Below are 6,314 nucleotides of genomic sequence, written 5' to 3'. Positions count from 1 at the left end.
GCGGAGCGTGCCTGCTGACGGCTGAAGCGTGAGCCGGCCGCCTCAGAGCGGGGGGCTCCGAGCTCCCGCTTTAGGGAGTTGCAAGGGTTGCTCTCGACGTCGTGTGCACAGGCCCAAGGGAGAGCGATAGACCGATTTTCCCTCAGCGCAACCGCGCGCTTTCCGACGGTCACTTCAGTAAAGACAGTCCTTGTTTTAGGGCCCAAGCCCAAGCATGCCTACTCAGAAGTAAGTCCCATTGTAGTCAGTGGGGATTACTCTCAAGTAAGTGTGGCTAGGATTGCAACCCTATTCTGTGGTAAATAAGCACACCTTCCTCCTCTGGCCTTTGAAGAGATTTGGGCATCCCTTTTCAACATGTGGTTGAGGTGTCTAAATCACTGAGAATTGCTAATTAAATTAATTTTAAAAAATTGTCCAATAATTTAAAAAATACCTGGTAATTGCTTGTCTACTGAGATGGCAATCTTGTCCACACTTACCTGGGAGTAAGCCCCATTGACTATAATGGGGCTAACTTCTGAGTAGACATGCATAGGATGGGGCTCTAAGGCTGCAGTCCTACCCGCACTTACCTGAGAGTAAGCCCCATTGACTATAATGGGACTAACTTCTGAGTAGACAAGCATAGGATTGGGCTGTAAGTGAACATTGTTTGAAGGTGTGGAGTGCCCAGTTTATAATGCATAGAAGCCAGAACCTCTGTGAGACTGAAGGTTTTGTGGAACACTTTCACCTGAGTCCTTCAAAAAGTGCCTCTGCCTTGTGAGGCGCTCAAGCACTTCCAACTCATGCGCTCTTGAGGCAGAGCCTCCATCCCAGAGTCCTTTGAAAAGCAGAGCACATCAGTTGTGGGTGCTTGGGCTCCTCACATGGTGGTGGTGCTTTTTGAAATTTGAAAGACTCCGTTGGGGAGGCTCTGCCTCCCCACCCACCACACCTCCCTGGGTTGCAGTATGTGTATCATGAGTACAGTCTGGCTCATGTTTTTATTCCCTCCAATGTTCTGTTTTGATCTCTTTTATTTAAAAAAAGTTTATATAGTGTGTCCATGTGAGTGTGTGACAGGGTATTTACACGAAGGCAGCAAGCGTTGGTGTGAGGAGGAGAGTGTTAGTAACACCAGATTTTCTCTCTTCATTCTCTCTAAACAGAAATACAGGTAGCCCCCAACTTAAAAAATTTGACTTACTGATGTCCAAACTTAAGGACAGTTACATTGTGCTTTTATGCATGTGCTGTCTGTCTGCTCCAGTGTTTTTGCACAGTTACCGTAGGGGTTGAAGTCAAAGGGAGACTCTGCATTTAGGAGACGCAGAAGTGGTGGATAAAGCTGGAAGCCAAGAAGGCATACCCAAATGCCAGATATGGTGAATCCTTGTCATGAAGGATTACTTCTGGAAGTGAAGGATTCTACGAGTGTTCGTAGAACAATTATTGTAAAAAACTAATTTGAAATAAAGATGAGTTTAGTATAGCCTGCCTATGTGAACGGCCTTGAGTCTGTATGGGTGCAATCCTATCTTGTGCTGGAACAGGCAAGCCAGGAGGCTTGTACTTTATCCAGCGCAAGATAGGGCATCATAGTGGCTCACCCAAAGGTAAGGGCAAACTCTTCCCCTTACCCTGGGTAAGCCACTGCAGGCTCTATAGGTCTCTTGAGATGGCGCAAAGTCAGAGGAGAGCACAGTGGCTTAAAGCCACTCTGTGCTGTTTGAGGAATGGGTTTGGGATCTGGCATACCCGCCAGGTCCCAGCCCCGCCCACCTGCCCCTGGAGCTGCCCACCACTCACCCTCTCCCCACCCTGGAACATCTCCTCCCCACCCACCCCAGAGCCTTGTGTTGGCCAAGCTCTGCAGATGCAAGACTTAGTCCCTCTGCTAGCGCTGAGGCTAAATTCAGCCTCCGCGGGCCATGAGGAGGGACTTGCGCTGGCTCAAGGGCGCCTCAGGATTGCACCTGAAGAGCCCAATCCTATGCATGTCTACTCAGAAGTAAGTACCATTACAGTCAATGGGGCTTACTCTCAGGTAAGTATGGATAGGATTGCACCTTAAGACTCTCAAAATGTGTTGGGGGAGTCATTGAGAAAGGCAGTATACAAATGCTGTAATTACTATTATTAGATCTCAGCTGAGTGCAGCCAAGAATGACACTCCCACCTCCCTTTTCTGAATGGTCTTCAGCTTCTGAACCATCTTCAAGGACAGCCCTGTGTAGATGAGTTACAGTAATCCAGTCTTGGTTCTTAAGCATGGACCAGTATGGTAATGTCTGATCAACTCAAACGTATCAAATATTTATTTTTACTTTTAATACCGCAGTGTATTTTTCAGGACATCATACAAATCTAGGCTCAATAGTTTAGTTTTAGCATTTCAAAGATTCATTTTCAATGTTGATAAATCCATTATAAAAGCAAAAATGCTAGCAGCAACTGATGTATGCTACAGTAATTCAAAGTTTTACATCAGTTTGTATGTTTAAAAAAAAAATTCCCAAGAATTTTATGCCTATTCCCACAAGTTCACTGGTAGCTTGTGAAGAAACAAACTGTATACTTAAAAGTATTTGAAGTCAAACTCCCTATCTAGTATTATCAGCATAGAGACTATCGGGACCTGGCAATGCTTCTTTATCTACAGAGTACATAAATTCTACAGAGTCTGTCCACAAGGTCCAGACACATCCATTTATAATATCTCTGAAAAGACATCTATGGATTCAGAAATGATGTATTCCATCATACTTTCAAAGGATGCACCACTCTAGCCTCAGTGTGGTCTTTGAAGTGGAACATGTGTTGTGAAAGTTCTTGCTGGACTTATCCCATCATGATGATCTGGTCTTCAGCCTGTCCTAATTCAACTTGCAACTTTAGTTTACTTTAAGATAAGTTTAAGTTGATCAGAGAGGTAATGTTTTGCTTTTCTGCTTTGTGTATGAGGCTGCTCTGATATGAGCACCACAAGAAATCAACATCTGGAAGTGCTTCGTGACTATACTAAGGCCAATGTAGTGAGTATTTAAAAAAAAAAGATTTAATGTTAATGTCCATTTTTGTTTAATGAGGGAACAATGGGGAGGATTTTGGTGAGGAAGAGTACAGGGAGGGTGACTAGTGCAATATTTTTGGCCAGTTTAGGGCACAATCCTAACCAATTTTCCAGCACTGACTTAGCCGCAATGCAGCCCCCAGGTAAGGTAACAAGCATGCCCTTACCTTGAGGAGGTCCCCTTGGCTGCCTTCCCACTGCAGGATGCAGTGCACACCACATTGGCATTGCCCTATGTCAGTGCTGGAAAGTTGGTTAGGATTGCGCCCTTATTTCTTGATCTTGGCCTGTTATTTTAAAATATGTTGGTATACTAGTGCATCCCAGGATTGAGACTGGACAGGAGGGACAAGGAAAGTTCTAGAAGGAAGGATGTTAGTATGTGGCTGCATGCAAGGAAAGAACCAGACAAGTAAAACTTGCATGTTTTAAAACTAATGAGCATTCTGCATAACTAGTTGTCTTGAACATGTGAAATTTCTTGATACGAGTCATGCCATTGGTTCATGTAGCTCAGTATTATCTACATCAGGGGTCTCCAAACTTTTTGGCCAGAGGGCCGCATCAAATATCTGGCATGGTGTTGAGGGCTGGAAAAAAAATTTAAATATTAAATTTAAATAAATAAATTAGAGATGGAACTTAGATGAGTGAATAAATGAATGAATGGGCTCATTCATTCAACCTCTCTGGCCCTCAGAACATCCTGGTACAGCTCTGGTCATGTACAGTTGAATGGGCCAGAGGCTTTCAGGGGACAAGAGGCTGGCTTGTCGTATAGAGGCTTGTTGCGGGCCACATCTGGCCCCCGGGCTGGGGTTTGTAGACCCCTGATCTACATAAACAGGCAGCAGCTCTCCAGAATTTCAGATTAGGGTCTTTCTCAGGCCTGCGTAGAGATGTCAGCAAGGAAGGATCTGCAGTGGCACCTAAAACTGATGTGCTTGTGGAACTTTGGGCCCAATTCTATCCAAATTTCCAGCCCGGTGCAGCTGCAATGCAGCTTCGAGGTAAGGGAACAAATATGCCCACACCTTGAGGAGGCCTCTGTGACTGCCTCCCCACCACAGGATACAGTGCATGCCCCATGGGCACAGTTGCACCAGCACTGGAAAATTGGATAGGATTGGGCCCTTTGTTGTCTAACTGTTGAAAAGATTGAAAGGGAAAAGTTACGTATTGAACAAATTTCCTTAGGAAAGATGGGGGAAGCCAGTAGCATAATGTGGTATATGCAATAGCAACAACTATTGCCATCCTAAGTGGCAAAGGATGGGCATCCAAAGTGGCAAGGGTTGACTTGGGCCAGTCCCTACTACAAAGGGAATTTTAAAGCTATTTTTTTAGCATCACTTTAATTGTCACACCCACTAACCAATCCAAGTTTTGGGAAGCAATGATATGTCTCTTGTTATTATAATCACGGTTGCCATACGATTAAATAAATAAAAGAAATAAATCATCACGGTTGCTTTTTTTTGTACTTTTCCCTCCATTTCTTTCTCTATCTCCAAAAATCTAGGCACATTTCTTTCAGTACCATTGTGTTCTCAGCACTGTACAGCATTCTAACATGCTCAATTACAATTTACTAATTTTTGACACAGCACTATTTGTCTATTATACTTATCTAATCATACAATAGACAAATTGATACTAAATCAGAATTTTTGTATTTATATGTATCAGTATGTTTAAAAAAAAATTCCCAAGAATGTTATGCCTATTCCCAACAGGCTTTTATGCATTTAAGTAATTTTTTTTAACAGTATGGTAAGAGATGAACTAAAAAAAGCAGTATACCAAGTTCCTGTTTAGCTGTAGCTCCAGGCCTGTCACTAAATATATTTATTTATTGACTGTTTGAGTTTATTTATCAGGATATGACTATGGAGGCGAAACATTTACATTTCAAAGTTGTCCTTGTAGGATATAGACAGGACATCATTGATACACGTACATTATTGACATCATTGTCATGTTTAGGCTACATAACATAAAGGAATGTACTGCTGTACCAAATATTTTATTTTTCTTTAAAGGCAGACTTCCACACTAAGAAATTTCTAGACATAACTAGAATGAATAGAAATGAGATGTTTTGCTAACAAAGTTCCACCCCCCTAAACAAGATATGCTCTTTTGTTTTTTGCCAATTTATGACATTTATAATTTCTTTCTCACCTTTCATTTGAGGAATACAAAACGGTCTTTTACAGAGCAATCATAGGCAGGAGCTAAAAAAATAAGCCCCACTGAGTTTGGGACTTAGGTTGCAATCCTATCCACACTCATTTGGGAGTAAGCCTCATCATCATCATTATCATCATCAGTATTTATATACCACTTTTCAACAAAAGTTCACAAAGCGGTTTACAGACAAAGGGTGCAGTCCTAACCAACTTTCCAGCATTGGCATAGCTGTGTCACTGTGGCGTGTGCTGCATCCTGCAGTTGGGGAGGGGCAGTCATGAAGGCCTCCTCAAGGTAAGACAAAGTTTGTTCCCTTACCTCAGAGTTGCATTGTCCTTATGTCAGTGCTGGAAATTTGGTTAGGATTGCGGCCAAAGTCAAATAACTAAATGGCTCCCTGTCCCAAAAAGGCTCACCACCTGAAAAGATTCCGAATAACACCAGCAAACAGTCACTAGAAAGGACACTGTGCTGGGGTGAAGAGGGATAGTTGACTATACTGGGACTTACTTCTGAGTAGACATGCATAGGATTGGGCTGTTAGGCTGCAATCCTAACCACACTTTTCTGAGAGTAAACCCCATTGAACAAAATAGGACTTACTTCTGAGTAGACCTGGTTAGGATTGTGCCCTTCCTCTTATAAATGTATGTAGATTATGGCCTAACAGCCCAATCCTATAGCGCTGCTGCATCACCAGAGCATGTGTTTTGAAGCATGTGTCCTTATAGCTGTCACAAAATGTGATGCACCCTAGAACGCAGCCTGACTGCCGCCAGAAGTGGGCAGTATCAACTGGACAACAGTGGCTACTGTGGGGGCCCCCAACTTACTGTGGAGTAAGTTGGTGTGGGGGGTGGGTGGAAGAGGGGATGGAAGGGTAAGAACTGCGTGGGGACTAGAGCAATGATGGAGGTGTGTTGAGGGCGGAAAGGAGGTGGTTATTGGTTGTAGCAGCTCTGCTAATATTCTGTCTCTGACTCGCCTTCTACGGCCATTCTAACCTATGGTTCTCTTTCTGAATCATTAACCCAGTTTCTTAGAACCTTTCTTCCCTCCCACT

Source organism: Tiliqua scincoides, chromosome 3 (assembly GCF_035046505.1).
Source record: "Tiliqua scincoides isolate rTilSci1 chromosome 3, rTilSci1.hap2, whole genome shotgun sequence".
Classification (NCBI taxonomy): Eukaryota; Metazoa; Chordata; class Lepidosauria; order Squamata; family Scincidae; genus Tiliqua; species Tiliqua scincoides.
Note: the sequence above shows the minus strand (reverse complement) of the source record.